Below are 21,235 nucleotides of genomic sequence, written 5' to 3' on the forward strand. Positions count from 1 at the left end.
TCCCCAACAGTCCAACACATATGAGGGCTTAGTTTCATGTATGATTTCCAGGGGTTTATTGTAAATTGCTTATAGAAACATTTCTTTCTGTTTGTACCTTTTTTTTTTTTTTTAAATAGAGATGGAGCTGGGTGTAATGGCTCACACCTGTAATCCCAGCACTTTGGGAAGGTGAGGTGGGAAGATCACTTGAGGCCAGGAATTCAGGACCAGACTGGGCAACACAGTGAGACACAGTCTCTACCAAAACAAATTTTTTTTTTTTTTTTTTTTTTTTTTAAGTAAGAGTCTCACTCTGTCACCCAGGCTGGAGTGCAATAACACGATCTCAGCTCACTGCAACTTCCGCTTCCTGGGATCAAGTGATTCTCATGTCTCAGCCTTCCAAGTAGCTGGAATTACAGGGGTGTGTTGCCACACCTGGCTAATTTTTGTATTTTTAGTAGAGATGGGGTTTCACTGTGTTGCCTGACCAGGCTGGTCTGAACCCCTGACCTCAGGTGATCCACCCTCCTCGGCTTCCCAAAGTGCTGGGATTACAGGCATGAGCCACCATGCCCGAACTTCACCTTTATTTTTTTCATTTGAAAGTATATCTTAGAGTTTATTCAAAGTCAGTTCATAGGTGTTTTTTTTTTTTTTTTTTAAGACAGGCACACAGCTATCTACTGCATGGGCACAAATAAATTGGGTTAAATAACCCTATTCTTGGACATTTAGGTTAATCCAGCCTTTTGCTATTACTATTTTAGTAATGAATACCCTTGTTCATTTATTTTTGTTCACATTTGTAAGTCCACTTACAGGATACATTTCTAAAAGATGAATTGGTGGGTTAAAGTGTAATTAGTAGATTGTACTTTACAAAGATAATCACAAAAAGATTTTCCACCTCCCAAGCTTTTCTACAATGTGACTTTGCCACTACTCTACCCAGAAGAGGTGAGGTCTATTTCTCCATCCTCTTGGATGTGAGCTTAGGGGTGACAATAACTGCTTTGACCAATAGAATGTATGACCAACAGAAGGTATGCTGGGCTAGTTCTGGACATAGCCTTTAACTGGCCTGGTAGCTTCCACTTCCTGCCTCTTGGTAGTGCAACTACTCTGAGACCATTAAGCTATGAGAAATACAAGCCATATGGAGAAGCCAAGAGTATGAGATAGCATGTGGAGAGGGGAAAGAGAGGCCAAGGAGCACTTAGGCATCGGACAGGCAAGTAACCAAGCCATCTTGGAAGTAAATCCTGCAGTGTCAGCCACTCCCACTGACACCATACTGATCAGAGAAGAATTCCTCAGCCTAGCTTTTCCTGAATTTCTGACCCTCAAAAACATGAGCACAATAATTATAAAAGTGCAAACTACTAAGTTTGGGGGTAGTTTGTTACATGGTAATAGACAACTGTAACAGGGTACATGAATTTTCTATTTTGATTGATATTGTCAAATCACTTAAAAAGGCTATACCAAATTACATTCCCATAAAAAATGTATGCAAGTGCACTGAGATGGTTTAGATCTGTGTCCCCACCCAAATCTCATGTTCGGTCGTAATCCTCAATATTGAAGGTGGGTCCTAGTGGGAGGCAATTGGATCATGGGGGCAGTTTCATTATAAATGGTTTAGCACTATCCCTGTTGGTCATGACAGTGAGTGAGATCTGGTCATTTAAAAGTGTGTGGCACCCACCCCTCCCCTCTCTTGCTTCTGCTCTGGCCATGTAAAAGGTACCTGCTTCCCCTTTGCCTTCCACCATGATTGTAAGTTTCCTGAGGCCTCCTCAGAAGTGGAAACCTGTGTTTTCTGTACAGCCTGCAGAACCATAAGCCAATTAAACCTCTTTTCTTTATTAATTACCCAGTATCAGGTATTTATTTCCAGCAGTGTGAGATCGCACTAATACACTCACTAACACAGTACATTATCAAACTCTTTTTTTAGACAGGGTCTTGCTGTATTGCTCAGGCTGGATTTGAACTCCCAGGCTCAAGTGACTCTCCTGCCTCCGCCTCCCCAGTAGCTGGGACTACAGGTGCACACCACTGTGCCTGGCCTTTTTAGCTCTTAAAGAGCAATGGACCATCCTGGCAGCCTTAGTCCAGGTCAGAGTGTGTAAGTGTTCCCAGTGCCACCGAGACTTGGGGTGATCCCCTTTGCCCACCAGTCTTGGTGGGACCAACCCCTGCCCTCTGGGGACTCAAGTTTCCCTTCTGCAGAATGAGTGTTGTGGCCAGCAGCTCCTGGGCCTGTCTCCTGCAAGCAGCCCACTGCTGCAGGCACATGCCACCACACCTAGTGCATTATCCAACTTTTGGATCTCTGAAATCTGAAAGGTAAAAATATCTGTCTTAATTTATATTGCATATATTGTAAATGAGACTACACACCATTTTGTGTATTTTAAAGCCATTTGTATGTGATCTCGGATCTACCAATTTTCTTTGCTCATTTTTCTATTAGATTATTTGTCTTAATGATTTGTAAAACCTCTTTAGGGCTGGGCACAGTGGCTCATGCCTGTAATCCTAGTAGCATTTTGGGAGGCCAAGGTGGGCAGATTGCTTGAGCCCAGGAGTTGGAGACCAGCCTGTCTCTACAAAAGATATAAAAATTAGTTGGGCATGGTAGCACATGCATGTAGTTCTAGCTACTCCAGGGAGCTGAGGCAGAGGATCCCCTGAGCCCAGGAGATTGAGGCTGCAGTTAGACATAATTGTGCCACTGCATTCCAGCCTGAGTGACAGAGTGAGACCCTGTCTCAAAAAAAAAAAAAAAAAAAAAAAATTGACCTCCTTATATATTAAGGCGATTAAGTTTTTTCGTATGTGTGGCAAATATTCTTCTAAGTTTGTGTCTTTTGATTTTGTGTGTGATAACAGTGGATCTGTACAGATGTATTTTTTTTTTTTTTGAGATGGAGTCTGGCTCTGTTGCCCAGGCTGGAGTGCAGTGGCGCCATCTTGGCTCACTGCAAGCTCCGCCTCCCAGGTTCACACCATTCTCCTGCCTCAGCCTCCCGAGTAGCTGGGACTACAGGCACCTGCCACCACACCTGGCTTATTTTTTGTGTTTTTAGTAGAGATGGGGTTTCACCGGGTTAGCCAGGATAGTTTCAATCTCCTGACTTCATGATCTGCCCACCTCGGCCTCCCAAAGTGCTGGGATTATAGGTGTGAGCCACTACACCCGGCCCAAATGTATCTTTCTTTTAGGCAGCAGCTACATAGCTGTCTCAGTAATTCAGAGATGGTAATGTACTGGTTAAAGTACATTAGAGGTCAGAAATCTTTCAACAAAATCATGTTTATTTTTAGAAATTCAACAAAACATGAATTATTGCTTATACACAAATGTCTACCTTAACTATAAATGTTCTTCTGGGGCAAGTTTGTTTGCTTTTTAATTATGCACTGAATTCACCACAGTTGTCTAAAGATAGGGCTTTATAGGAAAGTAGAAAGTGCACAAGAAGAAAGTGCAGGGAGAATGAAGCTTGCCTTCCCCGGTGGGACTCCTGACCGGCAGGGCCTCTTGGTGAGGCTGGGTGAGGGCTGACTGTTCCAGGGATTGAACCAGATTCCCTTTCAGATCAGCAGTTCCTGGAAAGGAGTGCTGGGCTGTCACTTTCCCATTAAGTACACATATGTCACCTTTTCCCTGCAGACATTGGGTGATACCCAGCCTTTGTTTGCTTTGGTCAGAATAACTTAACTTTTCTCCTCCAGCCTGGCCCCCAGCCCCAGGCCTGAAACCATTCCATCCTCGTGGTCTTCCTTCATTCAGATGTTACTCACACATCCTTGGACAAAAGAGGATTCATGAAAAAGATGGATACAGGCTGCTTCTTCTCTGCCAACTTCAGTGGGGCCCTGGACAGATAAGTGTGGGCAAATAAGCTTTTCCACTTTACTCTTCTAGTCCCCTAAGATTCATTTTGGTTTTCAAGAAAAGAAATTATCTCAGGCTCTGAACTCAACCCCAAAAGCATTGCTCAGAGAAGGCAACAGCCTCCTCAGGCCCAGGAATGGCCAGACTGTCTCTCTTGTGTCCAGATCATAAAATGGGATGAGATGGTCTCTAAAAAGCCCCTCTCCTAAAACTGTGATTCTGTTTGCACTAAGCCTCCCAGATTTCTGCTTGCTGAGGAGTCACCCAGAATATTCAATGGAAGAAAAATCCAATTGGCAAGCTCTGGGCCCCAGGCTGCACACAGAAGCTGCGTGATGGACTCAGTACGGAATTAGGTCACAGCATGCTACGTGCATGTGGATGAATTTTGGCTGGTGGCTCAGGAGACTGAGAATTCATGCCCTAAACATTCACCTAGAAAACATTCCTGATTTCAACTGGGCGTATCTGGTCAGTTACTCACACAGAGGACACTTTGTTCTAAAACCCTGGGGTTATGCCCAGCATTCATCACAGTCTGGGCACTGTGTTTATGGTCACATTTACCCCTGGCAGGGTCCTTAGGTCCTAGTTAGCAGCTTTTTCTACTTCAAGGGAGGCAGCAAGAAAAGTTAAAAAAACAAAACAAAAAACAACATAGCAAGTTACTTTTGACTTTCCTAGCAAATCACCTAGCAAGATCAAATGGGAACGTGTCTGTTAACTGGATGACACCAAATGAATTATGGGGCAAAGGGCAACTGACAGCAACTGCCTGGGAGTGGCAGAGATGGATTTATAGACAGGCTCATTGCCCACCCTTGATTTCTCAAAATGAAACAGGGAGAGAAAGGTGTTCTTCAATTTGGTGTATCCCAGATATAGAAAACCAGTGAAGTAGGAAAGAGTGTGAGTTCCAAAGTATGGTGACTTCAGTTTGAATACCAGTAGCTGTATGAACCTGGAGATGTTCCCACCTTCCTGAACCTCCATTTCCTCATGTGTGAAAAGGGATACTACATACCTGCCAGATAAAGATTAAAGGAGATTTGATCACATAGAGTAGTGTCAGGCTCACTGTAGGCCACCAATAAGTGGTGTTAGTTATCATTATTAGTCACTTGAGTTTCTCCTGAGAAACACAATCTCAACTAAACCCTAGGCCCGATTTTCTCTCTAAGGACTGGTTTATCGACCTGGCATCTCCCATAGGTGTTGCTCATGCTGCTGGTAGCTTCTCTCCTAAGCTTTACTCACCATTCTGGCAAACAGGGCCGTAGTGAACACTTTCTTCATATTGTGTAAGTCTTGGGGAGACAGAACTCGCCTTCCTGCTTGGAAAGCCAGCCCAGTCATCGTACAGGCCTGAGACCTGGACTTAATCAATTTGATGCCTCTTCCAGAGGCTGGGACTCTTATATGAATAAAAGAGAGACACCGGAACAGGTAAGAAACCCCCGGATCGCGAGTCAGGGGGCGCAAGGACAGTAGCAATCCCGGCCTGTCCCCTGCTCTTGCTGCACAGCCTTCTTTATTTCTTGTTTATTTTCACAGCCTGGTTCTCCAGCCTTCTAGTCAATTCTGTGAACCACTAGGTCTCCTCCCAATACATTCCTTTTTTGAATGAGTCAGGCAGAGCTGCTTGCTATTGTTTGAAACGAAGAAGTTTCTAATGTGGAGCCAAGACACCTTTTTCACACTGCCAGGCAAGAGGAAAATTCAGCCAGATTTGGGTGTTGAGAGCTGCCCTTTCCCTGGGAAAAGCAACTACTAGCAAAGAGGGCAAGAGAGATTTCCATAGTTGCCCCAGGGTTCAGGGGAGGCAGTCTCTCTGCCCTTTGATGTTGCTGGAAATCCTCTAACAACGCTTATGCAATCTCAAAACTAGCAACTCAGGAAACAGGATAAAGCAGTGCAAGAGAAATACAAGGCAGGCAAGTTCCTGGTTCAAAGTCATAAACATTTGCCATAAAAATGAGAACAAGATTTCCCTCGATAAACAAGACAAAGGCAAGAAAACGTGGAGATTGGTTGCTTTTTCCTCTTCCTGTACTTAGGAGGGTTGACCTTGATTCTACCCTTTCTTTGCTCAACAGCATAGGCAAAAAGACTAAGCTGAAGTCAGGCCAGGGAGGAGACACAGGCTTCCATCCCATAGTTGCCCCAACAGGGGACTGGGTGTGTCCTGAAGTTTCCTTTTTTCTTCCTTTCCCTACTAGCAAATGTCCCTTATAAGGACCCATAATGATGCTGAGTTACATGACCCCTGAGCCAAGTATCATCACCTCATCAGTGAAGCCTTCTTTGATATCCCCAGGTAGAGTTCATTGTTCCCGGCCCTACATAATACTACATTGTAGAGTATGTGGTCATTTAGTTGTATGTCTCCCTCACTAGACCTATAGTGAGTGCTTTGAAGGAAAGGACTATGCCTGGCAGTACCAGGCTCAGAAGTAATCTCAGAGTCTGTTGAATAAATGCATGTGGGAGACCTGACTTCATGTGAACAGCTGTGTTATTCCTCTATTCTGTGAGTTCACAGTTGATAGCAACATGCCAAGAATGGCCTTTGCCTCCAGGCCCCATATGTGTGTTGGTGCGAGGTATGGGAGTGGGAGAGTCCATGCAAACAGCATTTAAGGCACCAAATGGCCCTCCTAGGGAAGTGATTAAATTGAATAAAAGGACTTATTTAATTAGCAAGCAACTATTGAGTGTTCTTGTACCAATTGGCCCATACTTAAGGTGAGAGGCAGTGAACACATGTCCTAGGTGCCAGAAAGGAAATCAGCAGTACTCCTTCCACCTAGAGCCATTGCTGACAACCCCTCTCTGCCCTGGCATCAGTCAGGCCCTGATGGCTCTGTCCTTGGGCAGACTCATTGTCAGCCCTCACTTGGGGAACTAACTTTTTTGTTTAACTTTTTTGAGGTTTTCTGGCAAAAACCAGAAAGCCTACTAGACAAATTCTAAGAGCTGTAACACTGGGAACTAACTTTTTTTTTTTTTTTTTTTTTTTGAGATGGAGTCTTACCCTGTTGCCCAGGCTGGAGTGCAGTGGTGTGATCTCGGCTCACTGCCACCTCCACCTCCTGGATTCAAGTGATTCTCCTGCCTCAGCCTTCCAAGTAGCTGGGATTACAGGCATGAGTCACCATGCCCGGCTAATTTTTTGTACTTTTGATAGAGACAGGGTTTCACCATGTTGGTCCCGAACTCCTGACCTCAAGTGATTCACCCTCCTTGAACCAACTTTTAAAGAAACATTAGTCCCTGGGCCAGTCATTTCCTTCAGGTCGCCACACTTCCTATATCACTCTCTCCTCTTAGTGGTTTTGACAAAAAGATGTGACTTGTCATACCCTAAGAGGCTGCTTTCTTTTCAGAGCAGATTGCTTTGGTCACTCACTTGAGCACAGCAATGAGAGGTCTAGGGAGGTGCTGCCATGAATGGAAGCAAGAACTTTCAAGAGAGTTCATTTGGATCCCGTTCTTTTTTTTTTTTTTTTTTTTTTTTTTGAGGCAGAGTTTCACTCTTGTCGCCCAGGTTGGAGTGCAGTAGTGCGATCCCAGCTCACTGCAACCTCTGCTTCCTGGGTTCAAGTGATTCTCTCACCTCAGCTTCCTGAGTAGCAGAGATTACAGGCATGCACCACCACGCCAGGCTAATTTTAGTATTTTTAGTGGAGACGGGTTTTCACCATGTTGGCCAGGTTGGTCTTGAACTCCTGACCTCAGGTGATCCACCCACCTCAGCCTCCCAAAGTGCTGGGATTACAGGCATGACCCACCGTGCCTGGCCTGGATCCTCTTTCTTGGTTCTTAGGATTAGATTAATAACCTTTATTAGTGATGGTGGTAGGTCCTGGGTCCTGGTTTACAGTTATTCTGTGAACAAGGGTTCTTTTCAAAAAATGCCTGAAAAGGATTAAAAATAGACTGGGCAGAGTGGCTCATGCCTGTAATCCCAGAACTTTGGGAAGCCAAGGCAGGCAGATCATCTGAGGTCGGGAGTTTGAGACCAGCCTGACCAACATGGAAAAACCTCGTCTCTACTAAAAATACAAAATTAGCCAGGTGTGGTGGCGCATTCCTGTAATCCCAGCTACTCAGGAGGCTGAGGCAGAAGAATCACTTGAACCCGGGAGGTGGAGGTTATGGTGAGTCAAGATCTTGCCATTGTACTCCATCCTGGGCAACAAGAGGGAAACTCCATCTCAATAATGATAATAATAATAATGATGATGCCAAACTGCAACTCTCCGGTCTTCCTGAAATAGTGAATGCTTTCCCTAAATTAGATTTACCTTAGTATGCTTAACAGCTTACAATGCAACAAATAAAAAGACAAACAATTCGATTTTAAAAACTAGACTAAGAATTTGAACAGGGAGAATTTGAATTTCTCGCAAGAAGATCTACAAATAGCCAATAAGCAGTAAAAAGGTGCTCAACCTCAAATTCAACTCAAAAGCACAATTAGGTACCACTTCATACCCACTAGAATGGCTATAAGAAAAAAAGTCAGATAGTAAGTATTAAGGAGGATATGAAGGAACCCTCACGCACTGCTGCTGGGAATGTAAAATGATACAACTGACTTGGAAAACTGCTTCTCAGTTCACCAAATGATTAAACAGTAAGTTACCATATGACCCAGCAATTCCACTCTTGGGTCTATACCCAAGAGAAATGAAAACATAAGTTCATGTCAAAACCTGTATGTATGTTTATATCAGCATTATTCATAATAGCCAAAAAGTGGAAACAACCTAAATGGCCACCAACAGATTAATGAATAAACAAAATCTGTTATATCCATACAATGGAATACTATTCAGCCATAAAAAGAAATGAAGTGCTGACATGTACTGCAACATGTGGACCTCGAGAACATTATGCTAAGTGAAAGAAACCAGACAAAAACCCCACATATTATTCCATGTATATGAAACGTCCAGAATGGGCAAATCCACAGAGAAAGAAGGGATGAGAAGTGACTATTAAATAGTACGAGGCCTCTTTGGGTGATGACAGAAATGTTCATCTCTAGACCCCATCTCTAGATAGTGAGATAATTATAAAATCTTATGACTAAGCTGGTGGCTCAAGCCTGAAATCCCAGCACTTTGGGAGGCTGAGGCATGAAGACTGCTTGAGCACAGGGGTTTGATACCAGCCTGGCAACATAATGAGATGCTGTCTCTATTTAAAAAAAAAATTTTTTTTGGCTGGGAGTGGTGGCTCACGCCTGTAATCCCAGCGCTTTGGGAGGCCGAGGCGGGTGGATCACGATGAGATCAAGACCATCCTGGCTAACTCGGTGAAACCCCATCTCTACTGAAAATACAAAAATTAGCCGGGTGTGGTGGCGGGCGCCTGCAGTCCGAGCTACTCGGGAGGCTGAGACGGGAGAATGATGTGAACCCCGGAGGCGGAGCTTGCAGTGAGCCGAGATCGCGCCACTGCACTCCAGCTTGGACGACAGAGCAGACTCTGTCTCAGAAAAAAAAAAAATTTAAATCTTGTGACTATACTAAAGATAACTGAATTTATATATACGTATATTTTTTGTTTGTTTGTTTGTTTGAGACAGAGTCTCGCCCTGTTGCCCAGGCTGGAGTGCAGTGGCGCATTCTCGGCTTACTGCAACCTCTGCCTCCCGAGTTCAAGCGATTTTCCTCCCTCAGTCTCCTGAGTAGCTGGGATTACAGGTGCCTGCTACCACGCCCAGTTAATTTTTTTGTATTTTTAGTAGAGATGGGGTTTCACCATGTTGGTCAGGATGGTCTTGAGCTCCAGACCTCATGATCTGCCCACCCCAGTCTCCCAAAGCGCTGGAATTACAGGGGTAACCTGTCCGGAGCTGCACGCCCCGGCCATAGCGAATAATAACTGACGATTAAAAACGCCTGAGCTCTATTCATTTCCACCTTCTACCTCCTCCCTAGATTTACCTTTTTCCCTGTATTAATACCTCATAAAAGATGGCGCTCTTCCTGCTTCTTCTTCACCCATTTTTCCCGCGCCCGTGAAAATTACTACCTGACAGCGCAGGTGCAACATGACGTTCCACCAGAGAAACCAATACCTATCTGGCCACGCCTCCACTATGAGATCATTTTCGCCTTGGCCCAACCCCTTCCCCTCCAAGTGTATATAAGGCACTGCATTACCGCCATTAAACAAGACTTGATCAGAGCACTGTCTTGTCTCCATTTCTCGTATCTCTTGTTCCCCAAATTCCCACTCCCTCCTCCAGGGCCTGCTTCGACTATCCCGCGGGCCGGGATAGTAAGCCACTGTGCCAGGCCTACATTTTTTTTTTTTTAGATGGAGTTTCACTATTGTTGCCCAGGCTGGAGTGCAGTGGTGCGATCTCAGCTCGCTGAGACCGCCTCTCAGGTTCAAGCAATTCTCTTGCCTCATCCTCCCAAGTAGCTGGGATTATAGGTGCCTACCACATCTGGCTAACTTTTGTATTTTTAGTAGAGATGAGGTTTCACCATGTTGGCCAGGCTGGTCTCAAACTCCTGACTTCAGGTGATCTGCCTGCCTCAGCCTCCCAAAGTGCTGGGATTACAGGTATGAACTACCATGCGCGGCCTGAATTTACACTTTAAAACGGTGAACTTTATGGTATGTTTTCCTCTCTTTGTGTGTGTGTGTATATATATATGTATTCATGCATATATATACACACACACTTAAGAGTTGTCATTGACACTGGCCTATTCTTTATTTTCTTATTTTTTTTAGTGACAGAGTCTGCCCCCAGGCTGGAGTGCAGTGGCACGATCTTAGCTCACTACAACCTCTGCCTCCTGGGTTCAAGTGATTCTCGTGCCTCAGCCTCCCAAGAAGCCAAGATTACAGGCATGTGCTACCACACCTGGCTAATTTTTATATTTTTAGCAGAGACGGGATTTTGCCATATTGACCAGGCTGGTCTCGAACTCCTGGCCTCAAGCAATCCACCCAACTCCAAGCAGTGGAATTACAGGCGTGAGCCACCACACCTGGCCTGACATTGGCCCATTATTGCTCAAGGTCTTTACATACAAAGCAAGAGATGGCTTCTAAGGGTTCTAACCACTCTGATGTTTTAAAGCATGTGTCTACAAATGCAGAAAGCAAGCTCAAGTACTCTTGTACTAAATTACTAATTCAGAGCACCTTCTGCTCATAGACCTAAAGATATCTTGCAAGCCACGTGATCTCAGGTTTATTTGTGGGCCACATGTTCAGATGTTCATGTGCCTGAAGATCACATGACTTTTTAAAAATTACCATTGTATGTAAATTAGTCTACTAATCATTAAAATTAAGAATCTTGGCCGGGCGCTGTGGCTCACATCTGTAATCCCAGCACTTTAGGAGGCCAAGGCGAGAGGGTCACCTGAGGTCAGGAGTCCAAGACCAGCCTGGCCAACATGGTGAAACCCCATCTCTACTAAAAATTCAAAAATTAGGCGAGTGTGGTGGTGGGCTCCTGTAATCTCAGCTACTTAGGAGGGTGAGGCAGGAGAATAGCTTGAACCAAGGTGGCAGAGGTTGCAGTGAGCTGAGATTGTACCATTGCACAGCCTGGATGCCCAAGGGTGAAACTCCATCTCAAAAAAAAAAAAAAAAAAAGAATGTTTAGCAGCAATACAAAAGGAGTCTGTTCAAAAGTATATAGCCTAGTGCTACCTGTTAACCAATTCTAATCTGATTTGATCATATAGTAATGAAAGTATTTACATTATCCTCAGAACCTATCAGGTCAAGGCATGTCCCAATCCTGACACCACATTTGAATTTATATGGTAGTTCTCAGCTTCATGTCAGCAGTTTCATGAAACAATAAGAACTTTGGCAGAACTAGGTCGAGGTCCTCTTGGTGGGCAGAGTATCATCTCCCTGTATTCTATCAGTTCCTTTGACTTGGATAGGACAGATATTAGACAGCTCTCGAGGACTGCATTCCAAAGGTAGTTGCAGAAAATCAACACATTTCACAGGTGTCTGACTGTGCCTCTCTCTCAAATTGTGCCCATTTTCACCAGGGAGAGCTGCAGTTTATCTTATACCATTCATGATTCCACCATGCTTAGGCAGTTCAGTAATGGGAAAGAAGTACATTTGGGTATTGTTATTCAGACCAGAAAGCTAGTTGGGTGTGGTGGCATGCGCCTGTCAGGCCCAGCTACTAAGGAGTCCAAGGCAGAAGGATCACTTGAGCCCAGGGTTTTAAGACCAGGCTGGACAACACAGGAAGATTCTGTCTCTCCTTAAAAAGAAAGAGAGAGACACAGAAAGACACTGCATTGGAGGGGGAAATATATTAATAGGCTGGGCACAGTGGCTCACGCCTATAATTGCAGCACTTTGGGAGGCCTAGGTGGGTGGATTACTTGAGCTCTGAAGTTTGAGACCCGCCTGGGCAACATAGCAAGACCTCGTCTCAACTTGAAAAAAGAAAATCAGCTGGGCATGGTGGTACATGCCTATAGTCCCAGCTACTCAGGAAGCTGAGGCGGGAGGATTGCTTGGGCTCAAGAGATTGAGGTTGCAGTGAGCTGTGATTGTGCCACTTCACTCCAGCTTGGGAGACAGAATGAGATTCTGTCTCAAAAAAAAAAAGAAAAGGTAATATATAATGTGTATACATTAGAAGCATCATGAGCCCTAGCTTGGGGCAGTATCAGGTGGAGTTTAGAATAAAATCATATGAGGGAGGGACTGTTGCACTGTTCAATAGAAATATGAGCCATATATGTAGTTTTAAGTCAGCTAATAGACATATTTAAAAAGTAGGCCGGGTACAGTGGCTCACACCTGTAATCCCAGCACTTTGGGAGGCCGAGGCAGGTGGGTCGCCTGAGGTTAGGAGTTTGAGACCAACCTGGCCAACATGGCAAAACCCTGTCTTTACTAAGAATACAAAATAAATTAGCTGGGCATGATGGCTTATGCTTGTAACCCCAGCTACTCAGGGGGCTGAGGCAGGAGAATTGCTTGAACCCAGGAGGCAGAGGTTGCAGTGAGATCATGCACTGCACTCCAGCCTGGGCAACAGAGCTAGACCCCATCTTAAAAAAAAAATAGTGAAAAGGGCTGGGCATGGTGGCTCATGCCTGTAATCCCAGCACTTTGGGAGGCTGAGGCCGGTGGATCACTGGAAGCCAGGAGTTCAAGACCAGCTTGGCCAGCATGGTGAAACCCTGTCTCTACTAAAAATACAAAAAAATTAGTGGGGTATGGTGGCTCATGCCTATAATACCAACTACTCAGGAGGCTGAGGTGGGAGAATCGCTTGAACCCAGCAGGCAAAGGTTGCAGTGAGCCAAGATTGCGCCACTGCACTCCAGCCTGGGCAACAGAGAGACATCCTGTCTCCAAATAAATAAATAAATACATAAGTGAATAAGTAAATAAAGTAGGCCAGGCGCGGTGGCTCACACCTATAATCCTAGCATTTTGGGAGGCCAAGGTGAGCGGATCATCTGAGGTCAGGAGTTCAAGACCAGCCTGGTCAACATGGTGAAACCCCATCTCTACTAAAAATAGAAAAAATTAGTAGAACGTGGTGGTGGATGTTTGTGATCCCAACTACTCAGGAGGCTGAGGCAAGAGGATCGCTTGAACCCAGGAGGCAGAGGTTGCAGTGAGCCAAGATTGTACCACTGCACTCCAGCCTGGGCAACAGAGTAAGACTTTGTCTCAAATCTAAATAGTAAAAAGAAACAGGGGAAACTAATTTATATATTAAATATATGAAACTATTTAATATATCCAAATAGGCCCAATATATCAAAATATTATTTCACCATGTAATCAATAGAGATATTTTACTTTTTTTTTTTTTTTTTTTTTTGAGATAGAGTCTCGCTATGTCACCTAGGCTAGAGTTCAGTGGTGCAAACACAGCTCACTACAGGCTCATGCCACCACACCTGGTTAATTTTTTTATTTTTATTTTTTTTAGAGACAGGGTCTCACTATATTGCCCAGGCTGGTCTTGAACTCTTGGGCTTCAGTGATCTTCCTGCCTCAGCTTCCCAAAGTGCTGGGATTACAGGTGTAAGCCACCACACCCACCTACATTATTTTCTTCATATTTCATCAGTCTTTTTCCACAAAGTAATTTTTATTATGCCACTGTGCAGGTAAGAAAACTAGAGAGGTCAAGTTTGGCATCTCAGAACTAACACATGGTAGAGCCTGGACTCAGATCCAGATCTCTCTGACTGTAAAATCCTCGCTTGCTCGTAAACTCCCATTCTACCTTTTTTTTTTTTTTTTTTTGGAGACAGGGTCTTGCTCTGTCACCCAGCTTGGAGTACAGTGGGGGCAATTATGGCTCATTGCAGTCCCAACCTTCTGGGTTCAAGCAATCCTCCCGCCTCAGACACCCAAGTAGCTGGGACTACAGGCACATGCCATCATGCCCAGCTAATTTTTGTATTTTTCGTAGAGACAGGGTTTCACCATATTGCCCAGGCTGGTCTCCAACTCCTGGGCTCAAGCAATCCATCTACCTTGGTGACCCAAAATGTATCAAGACAAAAACCCATATGAATCTCTTGTCAAGAATTTAAAACACTCTTCCTCGGCAGGGCATGGTGGCTCAGCCTGTAATCCCAACACTTTGGGAGGCTGAGGTGGGTGGATCACAAGGCCAGGAGTTTGAGACCAGCCTGACCAATATGGTGAAACCGTCTCTACTAAAAGAAAAAAAAAATACAAAAATTAGCCAGGTGTGGTGGCACGCACCTGTAATCCCAGCTACTCAGGAGGCTGAGGCAGGAAAATCGCTTGAACCTGGGAGGCAGAGGTTGCAGTGAGCCGAGATCATGCCACTACACTCCAGCCTGGATGACAGACTCAGTCTCAAAAAAAAAAAAAAAAAATTAAAATTAAAAAAAAAAAAAAAAAGTTCCTCATTACAAAACCAGCATAGCTTGTTGTGGGCTTACTTTGGTATGGGATTTCTCACAACAGTTGGACACACTGCCAGGGCTGATGTCTCTGTTGTGACAATTTTACTCCAACACAGCATTTGTGGGGCATTCTTTGGAAAGAGATGGGGCTGCCAAGGCTTTTACAAAAAAACCCTCTCTTCCATGAAAATTCTCAAATGTGGCAGCGAGCAGATATGTTCGCAGAGCCTCTGAATTCATGCACAAACAGATGCTCTGCATAGAAATTGTGACTTAGTCTACAGCCATACCACCCTGAATGTGCCCAATCTCATCTGATCTCGGAAACTAAGCAGGGTCGGGTCTGGTTAGTACTTAGATGGGAGAAATTGTGAATAAACTTCACAGTTGGAGAACATAAAGATCTTTTATTTGCAGAGATCAGAGATTAAAATTTGAATGTGCAAAACTGCCAATAGTTTGGTAAATACATCAGGCCACCAGCAGCCTTCAAAGGGAATTGAAATCATCTGTAAAATACAGTGAGGTGGGCAATGTGTGGGCATGTGGGTTTTCCATGGAGGGAATAGATTTATGCTAGATGCAAAATGCATACTTCATAAGTCTTTAAAAGTCTTAAGTCTTTGATAAAAGACTTGATACCTCATACATCTTTGAAAACTGGTAATATTTTATAGTTACAGCTCATCTCAATTTTGACTACCCACATTTTAAATGTCAGTAGCTACACATGACTAGTGACAACTGTATTGGACAGCACAGCTTCAGAGCATCTTAGCTGTGGGAATAATACAAGCAGCACTTAGTGAGAATCAATTTTGGTAGGCATTGTTCTGAGTTCTTTACAGGTTTTAACTTGTTAATCCTCACAACTCTATGAAGTAGGTATTATCATCCTCTTTTACAGAGAAGGAAACTGAGTTTCAGAGAGGTGAGCTTATTTGCCCAAAGTCATAGCCAAGGTAGTTTCAGAGCTTCTGCTTTTAACTATTCTACTAAACTCCTTGGAGCCTGCCTACTATTTCTATCTCTAGTATGGTCTTAATAAGTGGTAATAAACAAAGTGCTGCTCTGTTGGGAATATTTTTTATTTTGTTGGAGAAGGATCTGATAAGGTGGAGTCATGAACTCTTCAGGTCCAGGAAACGCGAAATGTGGGGCATCAACTCAGTAAATCTCCAAGATTCCTTAATCTCTACAACCCTGCTTTAGCCCTTTACAAGTATTTCACAAACTGGCAAGGGTCAAGGGCACGAACACAATGAAAACTTGTGATGCTAATCACTTTCTTCTCTAATCATGCAATGATTTGCAAAGTTCACAGCACAAATTTTCCTGGAGAATGATGCAATAGAAGCTGAGCATACTAGCCTTTTGACTTCAATAAACTGATAAACCTGTTTGTCCATTTTCTAAAGGTACAATTCAAATCCATTTTCCTACATTTAGACAAAACTTCAGATTACTTATTGGCAAGTGGTTTAGCCCTGCTAATTAATATTATCTAATGAGGTAGTTTTTAATGTCAAATATGATATACAGTCCAAATGTTGGATGTTCTCCTGCCTTAGGAACACTCCTACTTTCCTTACCCAAAACTGGTAGAAGGATGAGATGGAGAAATTTAAGGATGCTATCAAAGAACATGTAGCAATATTTGTACGTCACAAAGGGATAACAAACTGCTATAGACTTTTCTTATTCATTTTCTCTAAGCAGAGGTTTGGACAAGGACTTTACATGGTACTTTAAGGAACACCTCTTTTTGACTTGGAGAACTGAGCACATGCATTAATCTCTACTTCTTCCCACTAACATTAGAGTAAGTGAACATCAAATATATCCATGAGCACAAAGAATAAAGGAGGAGAGAACAGCAGATGAATGTGAACAGAGTTTCAGAAGTTAGAAACTGGCTAGAAGAGTGAGCAGTTAGGAAAAAGTGAAACCTAAACCTGCTGGGGATGGGAATGTCAATGAGAAGCAAATGAGTCAGGCCTCAGACCCTGGGGAAGCTCAGGATTCATGTACTGTGATCACGCCATGTACCATGGAAAGCAGGGGGCCAGCTGTAACTGTCAGCTGAATCTCTACATGGAACAATTGGGCCCCTATGTACACTCTCATCCCAAGCAGCTAGATGACTACCCCTCTCCCAATTAACAAGAGACTGGGAGTTGATTCTGTGGGAGAGTTTCAGTCAAAGAGGTTCCAGGCAAATAAACTCTAGGCATGGTGGACGTTGGGGGAAACAATACACTATTGGGGGAAAAAAGGTGAAGTGTTCACTGTGAATGATGAGATCTTAGCTTTGCATTGCTGGGCTCTAAAGCCACTAGTAGCTAACTGTGTATCTTTGCCCCATCTTTTTCCCACCAGAAGATTGGATAATTCTTCTGTGGAGAAACCTACAGAAATTGATAGGAGCTTCAAACCACAATGCACTAACAAATCTCATCTTCTGACACGAGTTTCCAATGGCTTTTCTAGGGTCTTATAGACAACAAAAGACTTTTGAAAAAAAGGCTTCCAACATGAAAGGTAAAGGCCAAAATAAATAAAAACTCAAATGAATAAATGCAAGAAGAAAATTTCAAAAAAGTTGTAATTAAGAAACACTTCATTTGGATGGAACTATAAAGTAAAAGAATGGGATAAATTGTATCCTTTCATTTCACTCTATGAACTTATGTTTCTTTTCTTATTAGAATGTTGCCACCCTTTCACTTCAGAGATAAGCCAAATAAGAAAAAGCCATGAAAATAAATTCCAAGTTTTTTCACTTCTCTGCATGCACCCCCATCTCCACTGCCGTAGTCCAAAGCAGCAGCATCTTTCCTCTGAACCATGACAACAGCCCCTTCAATAGATCTCCCTGCTTCAGACTAGTCCCTGCCAAACAATACTACACAGAACATTTAGAATGTTTTTTTTTTTTTGAGACCCTGTTGCCCAGACTGGAGTGCATTTATGCAATCACAGCTCACTGCAGCCTTGACTGCCGGGCTCAAGCAATTCTCCTATCTCAGCCTCCCAGGTCTTTGGGACCACAGATGTGTACCACCCCACCTGGCAATTTTTTTTTTGTAGAGATGAGGTCTCCCTGTGTTGCCCAAGTTGGTCTCCAACTCCTGGGCTCAAGCAATCCACCCACCTCAGCCTCCCAAAGTGTTGGGATGACAGGCATGAGCCACCGCACCAGGCCAGGATGATTTAAAAAAAGAAAAAAAAAAAAAGCTGGGCATGGTGGCTCACACCTGTCATCCCAACACTTTGGGAAGCTGAGGCAGGCCTTGACCTAGGAGGTCAAGGGTGCAGTGAGTCAAAATCATACCACTGCACTCCAGCCTGGGTGACAAAGTGAGACCCTGCCTCAATAAATAAACACATAAATAAATCTAATGCCCTTGTGCTGGCCAACAAAGTCTGGTATCATCGGGTCTGTATGCTCCTTCAGCCTCTTCCACTCCACTTGCCATTCCACCTATTCCTTCTCCCCCCGACATGCTAACCCCATCCAGCTCTTTCTGTTCCTAGAACACAAGTTCGTTCTCCCCTCAGGCCTTAGCCTAGAGGTTCCTGAATATGACTGCCTTTTTTTTTTTTTTTCTTTGTCTGTGTCCCCACACTGTAACAAAAGCTCCATGAGGGCAAGTATCATGTCTATCTTATTTTCCATCAGGCCATCTACAAGGGTACCTGACACGTAGTATGTGCCCAATAAATATTGAATAAATGAAGTCGTAGTACAGAAGCCTCAGAGTTTTAAGGGAGAGGTGAAACAATGTAAAATGAAAAAATATTGAACCATTAAACAAATTCCATCAGGGAATATAAAAACTCTATTGATGTTCGAATCAATATTTTCCTTGGACCAAGTAGGTTTCAATGTCAAAAATTCTATTTTATCAATGTCAATATCCTGGCTGTGATATTATGCTATAGTTTTGTAAGACTGAAGGAACTGGATAAAAGATACACAGGATCTCTCTCTCTTTTTTTTTTTTTTTTTTTTTTTTGAGACGGAGTCTTGCTCTGTCGCCCAGGCTGGAGTGCAGTGGCCGGATCTCAGCTCACTGCAAGCCCCGCCTCCCGGGTTCACGCCATTCTCCTGCCTCAGCCTCCCGAGTAGCTGGGACTACAGGCGCCCGCCACCTCGCCCGGCTAGTTTTTTGTATTTTTTAGTAGAGACGGGGTTTCACCGTGTTAGCCAGGATGGTCTCGATCTTCTGACCTCGTGATCCACCCGTCTCGGCCTCCCAAAGTGCTGGGATTACCGGCTTGAGCCACCGCGCCCGGCTGGATCTCTCTTATTTAATGTAAATCTATAGTTATCTCTTTTAGCAGTATTGGGTATCTAAATTTACTAAATTATTTATATTACTTAGTATGTTATTTTAGTATCTCTGCTAAAATAAAAAGTTTAAATACTTCTAATCAAAGGTAAGATCATTTAGTATTCACCCAGCCTGCTTTTGCAGTGCCACCCCAAAATGTATTCCTCTATAGAATGTTCCACAGAAACAAATGCTCACTGATGGAACTTAGGGTCATAGAGGAAGCCTCCATAGCTGGTAGCTGATATCCTTCTCTGGGAGCTGAGAACATCAGACTATTCTTAACCACACACAACGCCTCACCCATAGTCAGTGTTCAATAAATATTTATTCAATGAGCTAATTATTCGAGAAAGCCAAAATGACATCCCGGCACAGGTTGTGAACTCTTGTAACATTGGCTGTTATTCCAGCATGGGAAGACACCAGCATCAAAGACAGGTCTATAAATGACTGTGTACTATTCACAAAGCCCCTATTACTCTTAAAGGAGTAAGATTCCCAAAATGTACAGTTGACACTTATCCAACATGTCTAGTTACTCAATTCTTTGATACACAAAAATTTTAAAAAATAAAATTATTCGATACAAATTGCTTTACATATTAAGGTAGGACAAGGAAATACTCTGGTAGGCCATGTATAAAATCCTACTCTTTAAATAGATACTGAAATAGTCCTGGTCTTATTAACAAGTTAAGGCCCTTTCCAAAACTCAACTAGTAAATGTGTGGTTTGAGAAGGACAACTATGTCAGGAAGTAGCTACCCCCATGAAGAGGCCCTATTTGACTTCTCAATTACGGTAAAGGATGAAGTGCCTGCATCTCCTGGTTGTGTTTATATTTTGTTTCTATTTAGAGAACAGTTAATGGGTTAAGCAGCATAGTTGTTTATTGTATCCATTGAGCTAATCTAAAATATGTTTGGGTCTTACATCCTCTAAAAGAACATTTAAAAATTTTTAATTTCACTTCATTTATTACTTTATAAGTTACAATCCTTACAAAGTTAAACATTAAAATTGACTACATAAAATTTAATTATTCATTTTTAAAATTTTTATTTTTCATTAAAATTGACTACATAAAATTTTATATAAACCAAGTTCTTCTGTCTGAGCATTTTTCTTTCTCCTCTACCCCATGAAAGAGCAATTTTTTTTTCCCACAAGCTATCTAAACTACACTCTAAACCAAGTCCAGTAGCTGCTGCCCTTGAAGTTGATTAGCAAAACACAAAGTATTCAACAGAATACAGGAGCTGATTTAAACTGATAAAAGGCAGGAAATTCAGAGCTGAAGGTAATACCAGCTCCTGACGTACCCCATTGTTCCTTGGCATACTAAGGCACTCATCACATTTAGTGACCTCATATCTCATCTGGACTAAATACCAAAGCTGAATGCATCTATTTAAAGCAGATGTAGCTTCATCCTTAAATTTCCAGATTTAAATCACTGTTGTCCTTTCTCATTTGTTTTCTAGAGTGGCAGCTTTTATAAAAGTAACTAAGAAAATAGGTTTCATATGGAAGAGAGAGTTGAGCGATTAGTATACCCTTCTCAATTGTGTATAAGAGAAACTTTGAAGTTTAAATTTAGAAGGTCTATCAGCCCTGACACATTACAGGAATATTAACACTGTCCTGTGAATGAAACTAGATTTACAAATAAAGTCTCAGAAAAAAAAAATTTAAATGTCAAGCTATCACTACTCACCTGTAGCATCAAAACACTATGCAAAAAAAGTTTAGGTAAGAACATTTTAGAACTTACCTGTAAGAATGCCCAACGATTTTTCTGCTCCTGAATTTTGGCATTGACCCTAATACTTAACTTCCATCAAAATTATCCCTTCATTTTCTTTTCCAACTCCCCTGCTTTCTTCTTTTTGAAATCTTCAGATTTCAGACCACATTCATACTCAACCATAGAAATAGGTCATGCAAAAAATAAACGGAGTTTCACTCTTGTTTCCCCAGCTGGAGTGCAATGACACGATCTCGGCTCACTGCAACCTCTACTTCCCAGGTTCAAGCGATTCTCCTGCCTCAGCCTCCCAAGTAGCTGAGATTATGGG

At 43.0% G+C, this 21,235-nt stretch overlaps 1 non-coding gene across 1 annotated transcript; it reads right to left on the bottom strand.

Annotated features, from left to right (window-relative positions):
- Positions 1-6,819: 6,819 nt before the first annotated feature.
- On the bottom strand, positions 6,820-6,879 carry LOC123574249 (U7 small nuclear RNA). Its single transcript, XR_006699136.1, has one exon. It is a non-coding gene; the product is annotated as a U7 small nuclear RNA (small nuclear RNA).
- Between the last annotated feature and the right edge of the window lie 14,356 nt (positions 6,880-21,235).

Source organism: Macaca fascicularis, chromosome 6, assembly GCF_037993035.2.
Source record: "Macaca fascicularis isolate 582-1 chromosome 6, T2T-MFA8v1.1".
Taxonomy (NCBI): domain Eukaryota; kingdom Metazoa; phylum Chordata; class Mammalia; order Primates; family Cercopithecidae; genus Macaca; species Macaca fascicularis.